The sequence below is a fragment of the Sander lucioperca genome, chromosome 9 (genome assembly GCF_008315115.2).
Source record: "Sander lucioperca isolate FBNREF2018 chromosome 9, SLUC_FBN_1.2, whole genome shotgun sequence".
Lineage (NCBI taxonomy): Eukaryota > Metazoa > Chordata > Actinopteri > Perciformes > Percidae > Sander > Sander lucioperca.
This window is the reverse complement of record NC_050181.1, coordinates 20,300,924-20,317,742: the sequence shown is the minus strand read 5'-3', so window position 1 is coordinate 20,317,742 and position 16,819 is coordinate 20,300,924. Positions and strand designations below refer to the sequence as shown.

General features: G+C 42.0%; 1 protein-coding gene and 1 long non-coding RNA gene across 17 annotated transcripts in view; one reads left to right on the top strand and one right to left on the bottom strand.

Annotated features, from left to right (window-relative positions):
* The window catches only part of LOC116034134, a 17,362-nt gene extending 2,090 nt beyond the window's left edge, over window positions 1–15,272 (bottom strand). Inside the window, exons 1-2 of the long non-coding RNA XR_004100987.1 lie at window positions 15,192–15,272; window positions 12,062–12,066 (exon numbers count right to left, since the gene is read on the bottom strand). This is a non-coding gene — a long non-coding RNA (uncharacterized LOC116034134). The remainder of the gene's footprint in view (window positions 1–12,061; window positions 12,067–15,191) is intronic.
* LOC116034128 (deleted in malignant brain tumors 1 protein) overlaps window positions 1–16,819 on the top strand; it is a 70,161-nt gene that overhangs the window by 36,385 nt on the left and 16,957 nt on the right. The window lies entirely within an intron of this gene.

Here is a 16,819-nt window from a genome sequence, read left to right as displayed (position 1 = left end):
CTTCAAAGCCGACTGACCAGCTGTCGTCACAGGAGAGGACTGCTGCCTCGCGGCGAAAACTTCTGAGGGATGCGGTAGTCAGACGGTCCAGTGGCCTCCCTTGCCTGAACCGGCCAAATGACAACGTTCCTCAAAAACAATCTCCCCCACCGAATGGTAAGCAATATTCCTCTTCTTTTGGTTGTCCATCTGAAACCGATACTGGCTGTTTTGTTCCTGCCACCGGCCATTCACGCCCCTCCACTCCTCGTCCGCTCTTCCCCCCAACCACAATAATTATTGGGGACTCCATCACCCGCGATATACATTTTTTTAATGCTGTCACACACTGCTTTCCTGGAGCCAAAGTTGCAGATATCCTGGCTAAAGCTGTGGACCTGATACCCTCACTCCCAACCTCTATTAAACGCATCGTGGTCCATTGTGGACATAAAAACATGTCCTATCAGCAGAGTGAGCACACAAAGAAAGACTTTGGCACTCTCATTGAAGCTTTAAAGTGCCCATATTATGAAAAAATCACTTTTTCTGGGATTTGGGGTGTTCTTTTGTGTCTCTGGTGCTTCCACACACATACAAACTTTGATAAATCCACCCATGCTGTTTAGAGTGAGATACGGTTTCTGAATGTGTCCTGCCTTCAGTCTCTGGGTGAGCTGGTCAAAATCGGCACGGCTTGTGACGTCACAAGCCAAAACGAGCAGGCTAACCGCAACCATTAGCTCGTAGCGTTAGCATGCTAATGCTAATCCTAACGCTAGCATGCTAATGCTAGCATGCTACCTCGTTCTCAATAGCAAAGCACTGCTACAACACACACAAGTTCACCATAATCTACAAAAGAACTACTTCCATGTGCGCCCTCATTTAGAAGTCTCCCAGCTAATCCTGCCTTGTAACTGACCCAAGTTGTAGAAACAGCCTTTCTTTTACTGTCTATGGAGCTAGCTAGCTGACATGATCTACATCTGAGCTACTGGGCATGTGCAAGCGCAATCAAAGATAGTACAGAAGAAGAAGAAGAAGAAAAGAGGTCTCACTCTGTAGCTAAAACAAAGACCAGCTGAAAAGAGGATCTGCAGCAGTGAGAGAGAGCGGTGCAGTACAACAAAAATATGGTGTTTTTTGAAAATTAAACCATGTAAACCTATTCTGGTACAACCTTAAAATACAATTATGAACCTGAAAATGAGCATAATATGGCTGCTTTAAAAAGCACTGGGAAGTTGATTTTTATTTCAGGCCCACTTCCATCTCGAGGTCGCGGAGTATGCCTTTTTAGCAGACTACTCAGCCTCAACACCTGGCTCCAGCATGAATGCAACACCCACTAGATTTTATTGACAATTTTAATCTGTTTTGGGAACGTGGCTCCCTGTTCAGCAGGGACGGGATTCTAGAAAGTGTGCTAGAAAGAACGACAGGACCTGACATGTACTTTGACTGCTTTTTTCCTACAGACCTTCAACAATTAATGCTCAAGGTCTCTTCAGCAAAGCCATCTACCTGTCTCTTAGACCCCATCCCAACGAGGCTTATTAGATCTTAGTGCTGCATTCGACACTATTGACCATACCATCCTCTTACAGAGACTGGAACATTTAGTTGGCATTAAAGAAATCGCACTAAGCTGGTTTAAGTCCTATTTCTCTGATCGATCTCAATTTGTTAATATCAACGATTAATCCTCGATGTACGCTAATATTAGCCATGGCGTTCCTCTATTCTCCTTATATATGCTTCCTCTAGGCAATATTATTAGGAAACACTCAATTAACTTTCACTGTTATGCGGATGACACCCAATTATACTTATAAATCAAGCCAGACGAAACCAGTCAGTTAGCTAAACTTCAAGCTTGCATTAAAGATATAAAATCATGGATGGCCTACAATTTCCTGATGTTAAACTCAAACAAAACTGAAGTTATTGTGCTGGGCCCGAAACACCTCCGAACCTCATTAGCCGAAGATATAATTACTCTGGATGGCATTGCCCTGGCCTCCAGCACTACTGTTAGAAATCTAGGAGTTATTTTTGATCAGGATCTATCCTTTAACGCCCACTTAAAACAAACCTCTAGAACAGCCTTTTTTCACTTTCGTAACATTGCTAAAATTAGGAACATCCTCTCGCAAAACGATGCTGAAAAACTAGTCCATGCATTTGTTACTTCCAGGCTGGACTACTGTAATTCCTTATTATCAGGATGCTTAAATAAAACCCTTAGGACTCTCCAGCTGATCCAGAATGCTGCAGCACGTGTTCTGACAAAAACTAAGAAAAGAGATCATATTTCTCCTGTATTAGCTTCTCTGCATTGGCTTCCTATAAAATCCAGGATTGAATTTAAAATCCTTCTTCTGACCTACAAAGCTCTTAATGGTCAAGCACCATCATATCTAGAAGAGCTCTTAGTACCATATTGTCCCACTAGAGCACTACGCTCCCAGAATTCAGATTTACTTGTGGTTCTTAGAGTCTCTAAGAACCACAAGACTGTGGAACCAGCTCCCAGTCTTGGTTCAGGAGCCAGAGCCTTCAGCTACCAGGCTCCACTCCTGTGGAACCAGCTCCCAGTCTGGGTTCGGGAGGCAGACACCGTCACCACTTTTAAGAGTAAACTTAAAACTCTCCTCTTCGATAAAGCTTATAGTTAGGGAGTGAGGAGTTGCAGTGTTCGCCTAGACCGGAGGGGGAAGGTGTATAGCCACAGTCATGACGCACCCCCTAGCTATCTCTACTTCTCTTCATAGAAAGCTTACTATATTTAGGGTATGAGGAGTTGCAGCATTCGCCTAGACCGGCGAGGGAAGGTGTGTAGCCACAATCACGGAACACAGCGTCCCTATCTCTCCTTCTCTGCAGCTCTTAGTTATGCGGTTATAGTTCTAGACTACCGGGGTACCTCCTTTGACACACTGAGCTTCTCTCTCCTCTCTCTTTCCATCTGTGTGTATTCATGTCCCAGAAATGCTTGTTACTAACATAGCTCTGGGGAGCTTATTCCCCGGAGTCCTTATGTTCTTTTTACGCCCAGCATCATCATCTTGGATCATGATGGCACCTACATCATGGTGGCAGCTGTCGCCGTAGTCCTGTCCTACGCCCTGCTGTGCCCTATTACACCCTGCTACGCTCTGCAATGCCCGGCTTTGACTTGCTATGTCCGGCCAACGCCCTGCCACGCCCTGTTACGCCCTGCTGTGCTCTACGACATCATGAACTATTACAACTACTACTTCTAGTCATTATCTTTATTGTGACTATTATTGCCATTGTTCATCACACCCCCAACCGGCACCGTCAGACACCGCCTACCAAGAGCCTGGGTCTGTCCCAGGTTTCTTCCTAAAACGGAGTTTTTCCTTGCCACTGTCGCACTTACGCATTCATGCATGCTCTTGGGGGAATCACTGGAATTGTTGGGTCCTTGTAAATTATAGAGTGTGGTCTAGACCTACTCTCTAGACCTATTACTATCTGTAAAGTGTCCTGAGATAATTCCTGTTATGATTTGACACTACAAATAAAATTGAAGTGAATTGAATTGAATTTGTAATTATTTATTTACTGTGTAACAAAAGAAAAATGTGTGAATCTGTCATTATTGCACAATTCCTCCAAGTACCTAACTAAAAAACTAAACATCCCTCTCCTTACTAGAGTCAATCTAGTGTTTAGTAACTCCTAAATAATGTTGATTACTCACTGACGTTCAGTGATCACGGTTAATGAGACATTGCAGCACGCGTTCCCTGGATCCAACTGAATCTCCTGGTATAGGCCACACATTTCCGCCTATACTTTTATGCATGAAAAATTGTGATTTATCATAAACCTACTTTTTCTAACTCCTCCTACACCGTACGACCAATTTGCACGAAACTTGATACGTAGCATCTCCAGACTGACCTGACAAAATATTTTCAAAAGAATTTTTATCGGATGAAAATTGCGCAAGTTACGCACAAACAAATTTGTGTAGCTAGCTATGAAAACACAAACTTTGCCATATCTCGGCCAAAATAAATGCTATCAAAGCCAAACTTTAGATTTGCCATGACTCTCTGGGGCAATGTTACGAAAATTGACCACTAGGGGGCGCCACAAATACAAAAAGTTTATATCTCAAGAACGGCTCATCCGATTTTTATGAAATTTTGAAGGTACCATCTAGGGCCACTCCTGAGGCCACGCCTACAGTGGGGTACTGATTTGTCAAAGTGGGCGTGGCCTATGGGACCCAGGTTTGGATTCACCACATACTAATCTGAGCAACTTCACATTTACAGCATAGATGTACAATTGTTCATGGACCTCATATACCAAAAATTACACATATGGATCACTAGGTGGCGCTATGATGATGTCAAACATGTTTTTGCCTATAACTCCCACACTCCACATCACACATTAGAAAACCTTATCTCCACATGTTCCTTGAATCGAGCTGAATCACACGATATAGGGCATGCTCATTTCTGCTAAGACATTTTTTCGCAATATCATGCAATGCGCAAAACCAACTTTTTCTATCTCCTCCTAGGCCATGCGACCGATCTGCACGAAACCTGGTAGGTTGCATCTCCAGATGGACCTGACCAAAAGTTATCAAAAGAATGTTGCTACGTTAACCTATGCGCATTTTAGGACCAAACTAATTTTCAACACAAACTTTATCATATCTCGGCCAAATTAAATGGTATCAGGTAAAAATCAGTTGTTCAAGATCCCACTGCGATGCTCCGTACCAAATTTGGCGAAGATCGGCCATTAGGGGGCGCTATAATCAGCGATTATGCGTTTTGGCCGATAATGCATGCAAATGGGACATTTGCGATTGATTGCAATTTCTCTGCCGTAGTAATTGCTATCAACAAGAAACTTGTGATGCTCGTTCGGCATGCCACTCTGAGGCTCTGTACCAAATTTGGCGAAGATCGGCCATTAGGGGGCGCTATAACCAATATATATAGTTATAGTTAATATATAGTTAAACTATATTTTTGGCCCTTTTACTCATTCAATGTTAATGGGATATTTGCAACGGCAATGTACCACAGACCTTGCGGCTCAAACATCTCGATTTTTCCTGACGTTTGCCTATGCTTTAGGTTCCGCTTTCGCACACTCCCCTGGTCGTTGGGGACGACTGGCGCCGGGAGGCTTGGACCCTGGTCTGGCTCTCTTTAAGTAGTGGTTCACAAAGACTTCATTTTTCCTTTGCAGTTTAAAACATGCTTGAACACACTGCCTCTAATCACTGTAAGAGCTGAGAATACAAAGAAAACTAAATACTTTTACTTTAAATGTATCCATACATTTTTTATTTCAACCCCTTTTACTATAGGCTACATTATTGTAAATTTCCCTTTGAGTGCTTAAATGGAGTGTTACTTCCCGTTTTTATTCACTTGTTTTTCAGAAATCAAACTTAATTAAAATGAAATATTCAATGAAATATAAAATGATTCTCCTTTGAATCTTCTGTCACATCCAGTATACCGTAATAATTGCATTTATATCTCTGAAGTTACACCGTTTCATGTATCTAAACAGGCTCATTAGCCTGGTAATATTAACTGCAGGCTAATGTTGGCATGCTAGCTTTACTTGCACATACTCATCTCTAAGTCCAAAAGGTCCAAATTAGGCCTATAGTTTAGAAATATTTAGTTTACATTGGGGTATCCGTATCTTCTGCCAGTGGATAAGAGCTCATCTGGCATGGAGAATAAAGATAGATCAGACCATATTCTCTGTGCTTGCCTGGAGAGACAGTCACCTAACAAGCAAGCTTTAAATTTGATGTCTTTAGATATTGCCATGCTGACATATTAAAATGCTCTGTAATGCAGCCTTGTATAACATAAACCCTCTGATTTACCTTGAGAGTCTGCTTTAAATGATAACACACACTTTCAACACAGGCCTTCCAGCCAAAGGTGTTGTCCATATGAACACCAAGGTGCCTATAGGAGCAGAGCCGATTGATTGGTTCATCATTTATGACCTCTGATACCCTCTGACCCATGTCACAACCAACTTCTCAGTTTGTGAAATTGTTGAATGAGATGTGTGAGTTGTCTGTGTGCAGTATAGGCTGAGTTAAAGTGTGCCAAAAATGCCAAAACACATTTTGTATATGTACACATACGCATACAAAGCTATATACATCTTACTCCGTGAACAAAAACATCAGCAACAATCTGCTTATCCTTTTAATTTCCTGGAGATGCTTCCTAAAACTACTGTAACCATGGTGATTGATATGAGGATCATCTTCATGTTGTTCATTTCTTTATTTTAATAATATTATTAAAATAAAATAAAGAAATGAATACCATGATAACATCTAAATAAATGTTGATAGATGTAGCGTTATAGTTTTAAAAATATCAATAAACAACAAAGAAATCCAGCTTCCCTGGCTGATATAGACCGAAATAATAACATTAAAAGAAATACATGTAAACCATGATAATATCTGGTGAATAAATATTGATTAAAACAGCTGTTTTTGGGCTAAAAATACCAATAATAGCAAAGCTGTATACAGCTTCTCTGCTGCAGCCCAACTGGCAGAAAGAATCGTGCTGTGATCATGAAAGATGCTTGCCATGGAAATACATTAATTTAAAATTTGTGCTGAGACACGAAAAAAACGAGATGAACGTGTCCGTGTCACGTATCAATAGATTAAATTATGTGACCATATCACGAACTGCCGTGAGACTGGGTTGCCATACCAGACAGTTACAGAAAAAGTAAGGACACTCTCGATGGCGGCTTGGTAGAACTGCAACATTCCCTCACAGGCTACCCCAAATTTTCTCAACTAGCGAAGGAAAAAAAGCCTCTGATGGGCTTTTTTGGTAATATTGGTTAAGTTATCCTCCCATTTTAAAGAGGATGATATTGTTGTGCCTAAAAACCTTAAACTGTCCAGCCGCTCCACCACCTCTCCATTGATGTAGAAGGGCTGGGACGCCTTCCCACGTCTGCGGAAGTTGAACAATAGCTCCTTAGTTTAGGAGACATTTAACTCTAAGTTGTGGATGGAACACCATTCAATCAGTGAGCGGACCTCATTTCTATAGGCAACATCATCATCCCCCGAAATCAGCCACACCACTGTTTATCATCTGCAAATTTAAACATTTTAACAGAATCAGTATGTGATGTGCAGTCATTTGTGTACAGCAAATATAGAAGAGGTGATAAAACACACCCCTGGGGGGCACCAGTGTTACTGTGTATGTTAATTAGAGATCTTATTGCTGATTTTGACCACTTGTGTTCTCTGCAATAGGAAATCCAAAATTCAGTGACATAAGGAATTATGGACCCCCATTTGTTGAAGTTTTTGAAAAAGTTTGCTGGGTAAAATTGTATTAAAAGCAGATCTGTAATCTATAAAGAGGACCTTTGCTTAGTTGCCTGGGGCCTCCAGGTGCTGTAGAATGGAGTGGAGATATAGGGATACAGCATTCTCAATGGACCTATTTGCCCTGTATGTAAACTGGAAGGGGTCTAGCCTGAGCACACTGGACAGATGTTTACATACTATTCTCTCAAAGATGTAATGTAATCATTCAGGCAACTAATGCTGGGTTTTTTGGGCACAGGAAATATGACAACGGACTTAAACATTGAGGGGCTCTTTAACAATTAAGGATTAAATGAAGATTATTAACATTGGGAAACTAGAAAATGCATTTCCTGCAGAAAAGGCTTGTGAATGCTGAGCAGCTAAATTGCTGAAGCTAAACTAAATTGCTGGTTAATGCGTAAGAAGGTAAAGCGTGAGAATAGCTGAAAAAGAGGGAATGGTTTAAATTTGTATAACTTTCAATGAAATGTTAAATAACACCAAAAATATACAGTATATATTTTTTTCTGAAAAACAGTCACTACGTTTTGACATATAAATTGTGTATGACAAGTAAATATTGTGGGCGTGAGAGCAAGTTATAGAGGTTTTAAGACGATTTTCCCAGGCTTCCCACTCTGGTGATATCATCAATACTCACTCCATTATAGCCTGAATGAGACACTCGACGTAAAGAGTGATACCACAAAAACTGTAAAAGATATCATGAAGCTGAATACAACTGTGATAGCTAAAGGTTTTGTGAACAGTTTAAAGTTTGAAGGACGTCTCTAGGTAAAAGTATGTGGGAGGAGTAGCATTTCAAAAAGCCTGAAGAGGATTTGAAGATTGCTCCATTGACTTTAATGTAAAATGTAAACATTTAAAAAGCTTAGTATTTCAAAAAGTATAAATAGCAAAAATAAAGTTTATGAAGTCCCATCATTTGAATGTTTTTTGTAGCTGAACTTTTGCAGAAGTAAGAGGCGACCAAATCAAGTTGAAGAATATAGAACTCGATAACAATACTGTGTGAATGCTGCTGAATCAGCATTCACACAATAATGGCTATAATGGAAATGATAACAATTACTCCTCAACAATTACTTAAAATTAAGATTATAAATGTTCCATTGATTGAAATTATACTTCTGTGTAGAAAGCCATAATAATAACACAATGGAATTGGAAAACAGCCTTAATGAAAAATGTTTTACTTTTAGATTACTCTTCTTACATCGTATCTGATTACGTAGCCTATGTGTGATATGGGCTCATTTTTACCACATATTCTTTTATAATAGAATATAAAAATATTGTGTGGGAAATGGTGTATGCATGTTGTATGTGTGTCCACATCTACATCTGGCTCCAGAGGATTTCTAAAATGACTAATGAATGAAACAACCAAACACATATGCACAATATTAACTTTAGATTATTATTCTCTCCTAGTGCTAAAAACATACAGGATTGTCCTGCTGGGAAAAACTCAAGCCGGGAAAAGCAGCCTAGCAAATACCATTTTTGGAGACGATGTGTTCAAGATAAACCATACCTCCATCTGTGGAACAAGTGAATGTCAAGCAGGGTCAAAATCTGTTCATGGAAGAAGATTAACGGTGGTCGACACTCCTGGTTTCTTTGACACAGATAGACCTGAGGAGCAGCTGAAGAGTGAGATAGTAAGGTGCATCACAGAGTGCGCTCCTGGGCCTCATGCTTTTTTCATTGTTCTTAAAGTGGAGAAATTCACTAAGGAGGAGCAGGCTGTCATCACTAAAATATGTCAATATTTCTCAGAGGAAGCTTTAAAGTATGCTGCAGTTGTCTTCACTCATGGTGACCAGCTCCCAGAAGGAATGAAAATTGAGCAATTTGTTGATCAGAATAAATGTCTCAGTGATCTGGTGAAGAAGTGCGGCGGCCGATGCCATGTCGTTGATAATAAATACTGGACAAACAACCAACAGGATGAATACAGAAGCAACAAGTTTCAGGTGGCAGAGCTGCTCAACACAACAGACAAGATAGTAATGGAAAACAAAGGAGGCTGCTACACCAGCAAGATGCTACAAACAGTGTGGAGTGAAAAAGAGGAAGTAGCTACAGAAACAAAAGGAGAAAATACAGTCTTAAAAAAAATTGGTCTAGGAGTGGCACTTGTAGCCCTATGGCCATTATCACCAGTAATTGCAGTGACAGTAGGTGCAGTAGTACTAGCACAGAAAATAGGTGCAAAAGGAGAAAAAGCAGAAGTAGCTACAGAAACAAAAGGAGAAAAAGTAGAAGTAGCTACAGAAACAAAAGGAGAAAAAGCAGACGGAAAAGCAGGCTTGAAAAAAATTGGTCTAGGAGTGGCACTTGTAGCCCTATGGCCATTATCACCAGTAATTGCAGGGACAGTAGGTGCAGTAGCACTAGCACAGAAAGTAGGTGCAGGAGGAATAATAGGAACATGGGTTTTACAAAAAGTGACTCAAAGGATTAAGGACGGGCCTATTGGAACCATATTGCTGTGTGTTGCATTCTACTCATTGCTGCTGCTATCATTTTGTGTCCATGTGCCCTTTGTTGGGAACCTGCTCTTACTGTTGGGACTATTACTAGTGTTCTTGCTGTTAGTGTTGCTATTATTGCTGTTATAGGAGCATGTACCTATAAGATTTACAGCAGTCCAACTTGTGTGAATGGCAAAGTATTAGCAATTACCTTAAGAGTAGAAAAACAAAAGAAATCGGTTGGCTCGATAGTGATGCATCAAACTTTACCATTTATTCTGTAATGTTTGAAACTCAGACCTAAATGTATGCTTCTCCTTTAAGGTGTTGGGATGATCTGCCATAGGGGGATACAGAGTAGGTATTACAGCTCAGTGTGAGATTTAACTAATTCATTGCCGTACCATTTTACTTGCTTGATGTATTATGTCTGAATATACTGTACTTTTATTCAAGGATTAAAGAAATGAAGTTTTTTTCTGAAATGCAACAGAGCTTGTGCTAATTACTAATATGTACATTTATATAAAAATACAAAAGTGAACTGTGTTTTCGGAGTATTGTGCTTTTGCCAGGCTTAGTGTTGTTCCAGTATATCTAATAATTTGTTTATTGTGGAAGTTTAACTGATGTAAATGGATGAAAGTGCAGACAAACTGTAATGTAATTATGATCTGAAATTGATGAATAAAGACTTTGCGACATGTCAAAGGATATTTTCCATTTTATTCTGTGAATCGTTTGTATTCTTATTTTCTTTATACATCAAAAACAGAATCCATCCATCCATCTTCGTCCGCTTACCCGGGGTCGGGTCGCGGGGGCAGCAGCTCCAGCAGGGGACCCCAAATTTCCCTTTCCCGAGCCACATTAACCAGCTCTGACTGGGGGATCGTGAGGCGTTCCAAGGCCGGGTTGGAGATATAATCCCTCCACCTAGTCCTGGGTCTTCCCCGAGGCCTCCTCCCAGCTGGACGTGCCTGGAACACCTCCCTAGGGGGCATCCTTACCAGATGCCCGAACCACCTCAACTGGCTCCTTTCAACGTGAAGGAGCAGCGACACTATTCCAGAGTTCTTCACGGATGATTGAGCTTCTCATCTCTAAAGCCTACTACACACCGAGCCAATAATTGGCCGTTGTCTGGCGAGTCTGGCGGGGTCGGTGACTCGAGTCTGTTCGGTGTGTTCCGTGCCATCGTCGGTCCGAGGGGCCGTCAGCCTTCATTTTGGCCGAGTCTCTCAAAATCTGACAAAAATCTTTCAAACTGACCTTTGTTGATCTGAAATGAAGACAGATTCAGCAACCGCACGGCCTATTTCTCGCTTAAAATGTTTTCAGAAACATGCTTCGGTGAACTATTTTAGTAAAATATAAGATCGTATTCTGAACGAGCCGCCATGACAGTCTGTCTTTGAATTTCCGGAGAAATCAGAACCACGTGACGCGTTCGTCCAATCAGCTGCTGGTTTTCACTTTTGGGTGACAATACAGATTAGCGCCGCCTGCTGTTATGGAGACGTATTACGTCTCGCCGCTTTGGTGTGTTCCGAGACACTTTTTGGACCAACTCGGGGAGACTGATCAGTCCAACTGCCTTTTCTGCCGAGGGTCGACCGTCTGGTCGGTGTGTCTGGGCCTTAAGGGAGAAGCCAGCCACCCTCCTGAAGAAACCCATTTCAGCCACTTGTACCCTGGATCTCTTCCTTTCAGTCATGACCCACCCTTCATGACCATAGGTGAGGGTAAGAACGAAAACTGACCGGTAGATCGAGAGCTTTGCCTACTGGCTCAGCTCTTTTTTCTTCACAACGGTGCGATACATTGAATGTAATACCGCCGATGCTGCGCCGATTCTCCGACAAATCTCCCGCTCCATTGTCCCCTCACTCGCGAACAAGACACCAAGGTATTTGAACTCCTTCATTTGGGGTAAGGACTCATTCCCTACCTGGAGTAGGCACTCCATCGGTTTCCTGCTGAGAACCATGGCCGCAGATTTAGAGTGAGTCCAGTGAGTGCTGAAGGTCACAGGCCGATGATGCCATCAGGACCACATCATCTGCAAACACACACCCTTCCTGAGGTGGCGAATGGTTTTCCAGAAGCACCTTGGTGCCGACCGAAAGATCGTCTCAATGTCTTCTTCGAAAGACATTGAGACAAAGACATCGTCTTCTCCCACACTCGCTGCTTTGCCTCTTTCACGGTAGAGGCTGCAGCCCTTTGGGCCCGTTGGTTGACAGCTCCACCCCTCTCTTCACCCAAGGGTCCAAAATCAGAATCAGAATATACAATCACAAAATCAATCAACGATCTTCGGCTTATGGTACCTGGTACACTTGCATCCTTATGTTCGAACATGGTGTTCATTATAGACAATCCATGACTAGTACAGAAGTCTAACAACAAACGACCGCTTGGTTTAAGATCAGGGAGGCCATGCCTCCCAGTCACGCCTCTCCATGTGTCTCCATCATTGCCCACATCCTTTGAAGTCTCCTAGCAGAACTATGGAGTCCCCTACTGGAGCCCCATATGGGACTCTATTCAGGGTCTTCAAGAAGGCCAAATACTCTGACCTGTTGTTTGGTGCACAAACAACAGTTAGAGTTCCCCCCCTAACAACCCGCAGGCGTAGGGAGGCGACTCTCTCGTCCACCGGGGTAAACTCCAACATAGCGGCGCTCAACCGGGGGCTTGCGAGATCACCACACCTGCCTGGCACCTCACACCCTGGGCAACTCCGGAGAAGAAAAGAGTCTAACCCCTATCCAGGAGTATGGTTCCAGAACCGAGACTGTGCTTAGAGGTAAGCCCCACCAGATCTAATTGGTAGCGCTCCACCTCCCCGCACAAGTTCCTGCTCCTTCCCCCACAGAGAGTTGACCTTCCACATCCCCCAGAGCCTCTGCTGCCCGGGTCTGTTCCATCAAGGCCAGCGGTTCCTCCTAAAGGTGAAGGGCCCATGGGATAGAGACAGGGGTGCCACATAGCTGCTTCGGGCTGAGCCTGGCTGAGCTCCGTGGCAAACCCATCCTTCAAAACCATAATATCATCCTTGTTCACGGACATATGCAGTTTCTTCTCTACATTATAATTTTCCCAGCTAAATATATGAATGGTTTCTCCCTCTTACTCACCCATGTACCTGTGCACTTATCTCGATATAAGTGTTCATTGTTTTCTGTGTAGTATTTCAGATTGTATTTTATGTAATTTCTAAACTGTATGATGTAATTTCTAAACTGTATGTATTTCTAATGTATTTATTATCTAGCCCTTCTTCCCTTTCCCTAAGTGGCTATGCCACTTGTCAGGTCACCATTGTAAATAAGAACCTGTTCTTAAAGGAACACGGCGACTTATTGGGACTTTAACGTATTCACCGTAACCCCCAGAGTAAGACAAGTCCATACATACCCTTCTCGTGTCCGTGCGTGTTGTAACACTGTCTGACGGCTCCACCGGTAGCTTAGCCTAGCACAGAACCTGCAGGTAACTGGTTCCAACTAGCCTACTGCTCCAAATAAGTGACAAAATAACGCCAACATGTTCCTATTTACATGTTGTGATTTGTAGAGTCACAGCGTGTACAAAAAACAACGTAACATGAGACACAGCCATCTTCTATCCGTAAACAAACCGGGAACTATATTCTCAGAAAGGCTTGCTGCAAAGTAAATCACTCCGCCCAAATAGCAGACATAGCAGAGCTTCGCCTTTATATATTAATGAACAAATTACATACAAGCCAAATGAGTTGCTACAAAGCTAATTAAGACTATCAGCTCCACCCAACTCTCTTTGGATTTCTCAGTATGACTATGTTCAGAAGATTGTGTCGTCCGGTGGCTTTTGTGCGCAGAAGCTTGAGTGAAGATAATGACCTCTTCTGAAGAGTCCATGTTTTTTTTAATCCTCCTTGTCCTCCTTGGCTACTAGCAACTGCAAGCGGACGAGGGGGATTGGGAGGGCATGCGCCAGATCACAGAAGGCTTATATCATGTAGCAACAGTTTGACGCACCAACATTTTGTTGTCATTACTTAGAATTCCTCATGGGGACGACAGAAACTACGCACTATAGCTTTAAATATTAATTTTACAAATATATTAACACCTTACTCTCAAATTATCCAGAAACATCCTAATCTCATTCCTGCTGACTTTAAACCGTCTTTGCCCGCAATGTAAATTTTGAGTTTCCTTTGGTGGATTAGGGTTAGGTGATGAGACAGTTATCTCGATGATTCCCCCCTCTTCGGCAAACGACTGGGCAGTTGATATGGGGAATCAAAGGCACTGGCCGGCGCACGTCATTCTTTGTCCATTCCTGCATTCCCCACTCTTACTTATTTTTTATGTCATATTGAAATTGCATAATCATGCCTATAGGTTTTGTAATCAGCTTCTTTAAATTGCAGAGGTTTAGGTTAGGATTAGGGGCTGTTCTATTTCATCCTTACTGACCACCAGAGGCAGTGCTTAACACTGAATATATTCCGGTCGAGTATATATATCAACAAAGTCACCTGTGACCTCGGGGTGACCCTAGCCAAGGTTCCGGTGTCATCCCCGAGCTCATTCCTACTGAATCTTCTCGCGGGTTCGCAAGATTCTGAGTGACAAAGAACTCTGGCGGTCATCCAGGATTCATAGAACCGTAGTTACATCCGTAACTTTCATTCTCTGGGCTTGCCTAAGCACAATTCAAGCAGCACAATCAAGTATTTTGGTATCTGTGAACTCATAACAAGTTTGAAAATCAAAGATATGAACACATATGCAGTGTAAAAAAAAATCATATGGAAGACATTTAAAGGCTCTGACACACCTACCTGATAATTGGCCGTCTGACAGTCTGGCGAGGTCAGTGACTCGAGTCTGTTCGGTGTGTTCGTGCCGTCGTCAGTCGGAGGAGCCGTCGGCCTTTATTTTGGCCGATTTGACGTGTTGAATTAGCCAGTGGGCAGTCGGACTCAAGGACCAATCTGATTGGTGGAGTGCTAGCCCTTGACTAGCGAATCAGTGCTTCTTCCACAAGAAGAAGCCCGAGAGCTGCCAACGCCAGTATCTTCTTATTACTATCGTAACGATCCTTCTTGACTACTATTAACACTCTCTGATGAAAACAATGACTGACGACAGCGTGCTCTGTGTTCACCAGGTCTACAGAGATGTTCCTTCATTTCCGGTTTTCATTTTTTGGGCGACAATACAGATTAGCGCCATCTGCTGTTATGGAGACGTATTACGCCTCGCGCACGCACAGAACGTACGCTTCAGTGTGTTCTGAGGCACTTTTTGAGAGACGGGAGCCGACTGATCAGTCCGACTGCGTTTTCTGCCGACAGTCGGCCGTTGGGTTGGTGTTTCAGAGCCTTAACACAATGTTAGCATTTTTTCTGTGTTTAGCAATTAAGAAAACAAAATCCTGACTTTGACTATTGATATAATTGTGATTTTTAATGTGATCTAAACATTTCAAAGTTGTACTCTTAGATTCTTCCCCAAAGTATGGCCGTGCCAGATTTCAAGACTTTAGACCAATCAGAACAAAGGTTGGGGCATTTTTCCTTATCAGACTTAACAAAGTCTTTGGGCACAACCTGTTTAAACCTTTGTTCCCAATAAAACAAGATTCTGATCAAAGATACCAGCAGCCCATTTTGATTTCCTCAATCTTTTGAATTTCAATTTGAGTTGAATCTCAGCTGTTCAGGAAGAAAAACAGAATGTAATTTTGTTTGAAAGCTGCAGAACTTTCCCCAAAACTCGCCATGAAAGGACAGAAAAGTCTCCAACTTTGGAAGTAAAAGCATTTTTAATCCACAGACATGATTGTTTGTGTGACACAGTGCTCTTAATTTATGGCTTTCCCACAACAGTCAGTAATGATTGACAGAGCTGCAGTTAAGAAGAGCTTTCCCAGAAATATGTTATCATTACAGAGGATCTGAGACTGCCTGAAGTCTGTAAACCTGAAGAAAAAAACTCCACGAGAAAGGTAATTTTAAATTGTAACTTTTGACAACTGATTTCAACTAAAAACTAAATGCAGATTATTAGGAATTCCTCTCTAAAACTAAATCAGTCCTGTAATGTCAGAAAAGTATTAGAGCAAGACATAAGGTAACAAAAATGAGAGGAGGAAGATTTTCTCCTTTCCATTTCGAGACTAAATTTGAAATGTCGAGATTTAGGCTGAATCCCATTTCTCTGTCTTACCCCTTCCCCTACCCCTACCCCTTTGTCTTACCCATAGCCCTTGTCCCTCGAAACAGGGTGGTAAGGGCTAGGGGTGAAAACAAGAAATGAGACACCACTTGGTTACGGTTACGCTAGCTGGCTGCCATGGAGTCCATTCAAGGCTAGTCAGAGAAATGCGGGACTATTGTGCAAATCAGCTAAATGTTATACTTACAATACTTCTACTATGTATGTAAATGTAATACTACATTTATGAGACTCTGGGTACCCCTTGGTTTCAAGTAAGCTCGTGAAAATGCTTGGTTTAAGGGGTATCTACCCATTCCCCCTAGACCTACCCCTCGATCAAAACGAGAATTGGGATAGCCCTTACTCTCAAGTGAGCGTGCAAAACTAAGGGGAAGGGGGAAGGCGAAGGGGTAAGACAGAGAATTGTGATTCAGCGTGAAAGCTGCAAAATTCATTTTGACATTTTGACCGTGTTTTTAGGAAGCAAAAATAAATAAAAAGTCTTCCTCCCCTTTTTTCGCTTCATGCCTGGCCCTAATACTCTTCCGTATGTAATACATCCTCCTTCATAAAGTCATGATGTTCAGTTTGTGTTGATTCTCTTGTCAGATCAATAGTTTGTGCTGCTGTTAAACTTCTTAGCATGTTTTAGCATGTTAGAATATGTTAGCATTTGTTAACATGTCAACATGAGCAGAATATGAGACCTTTAAGTTACTTGA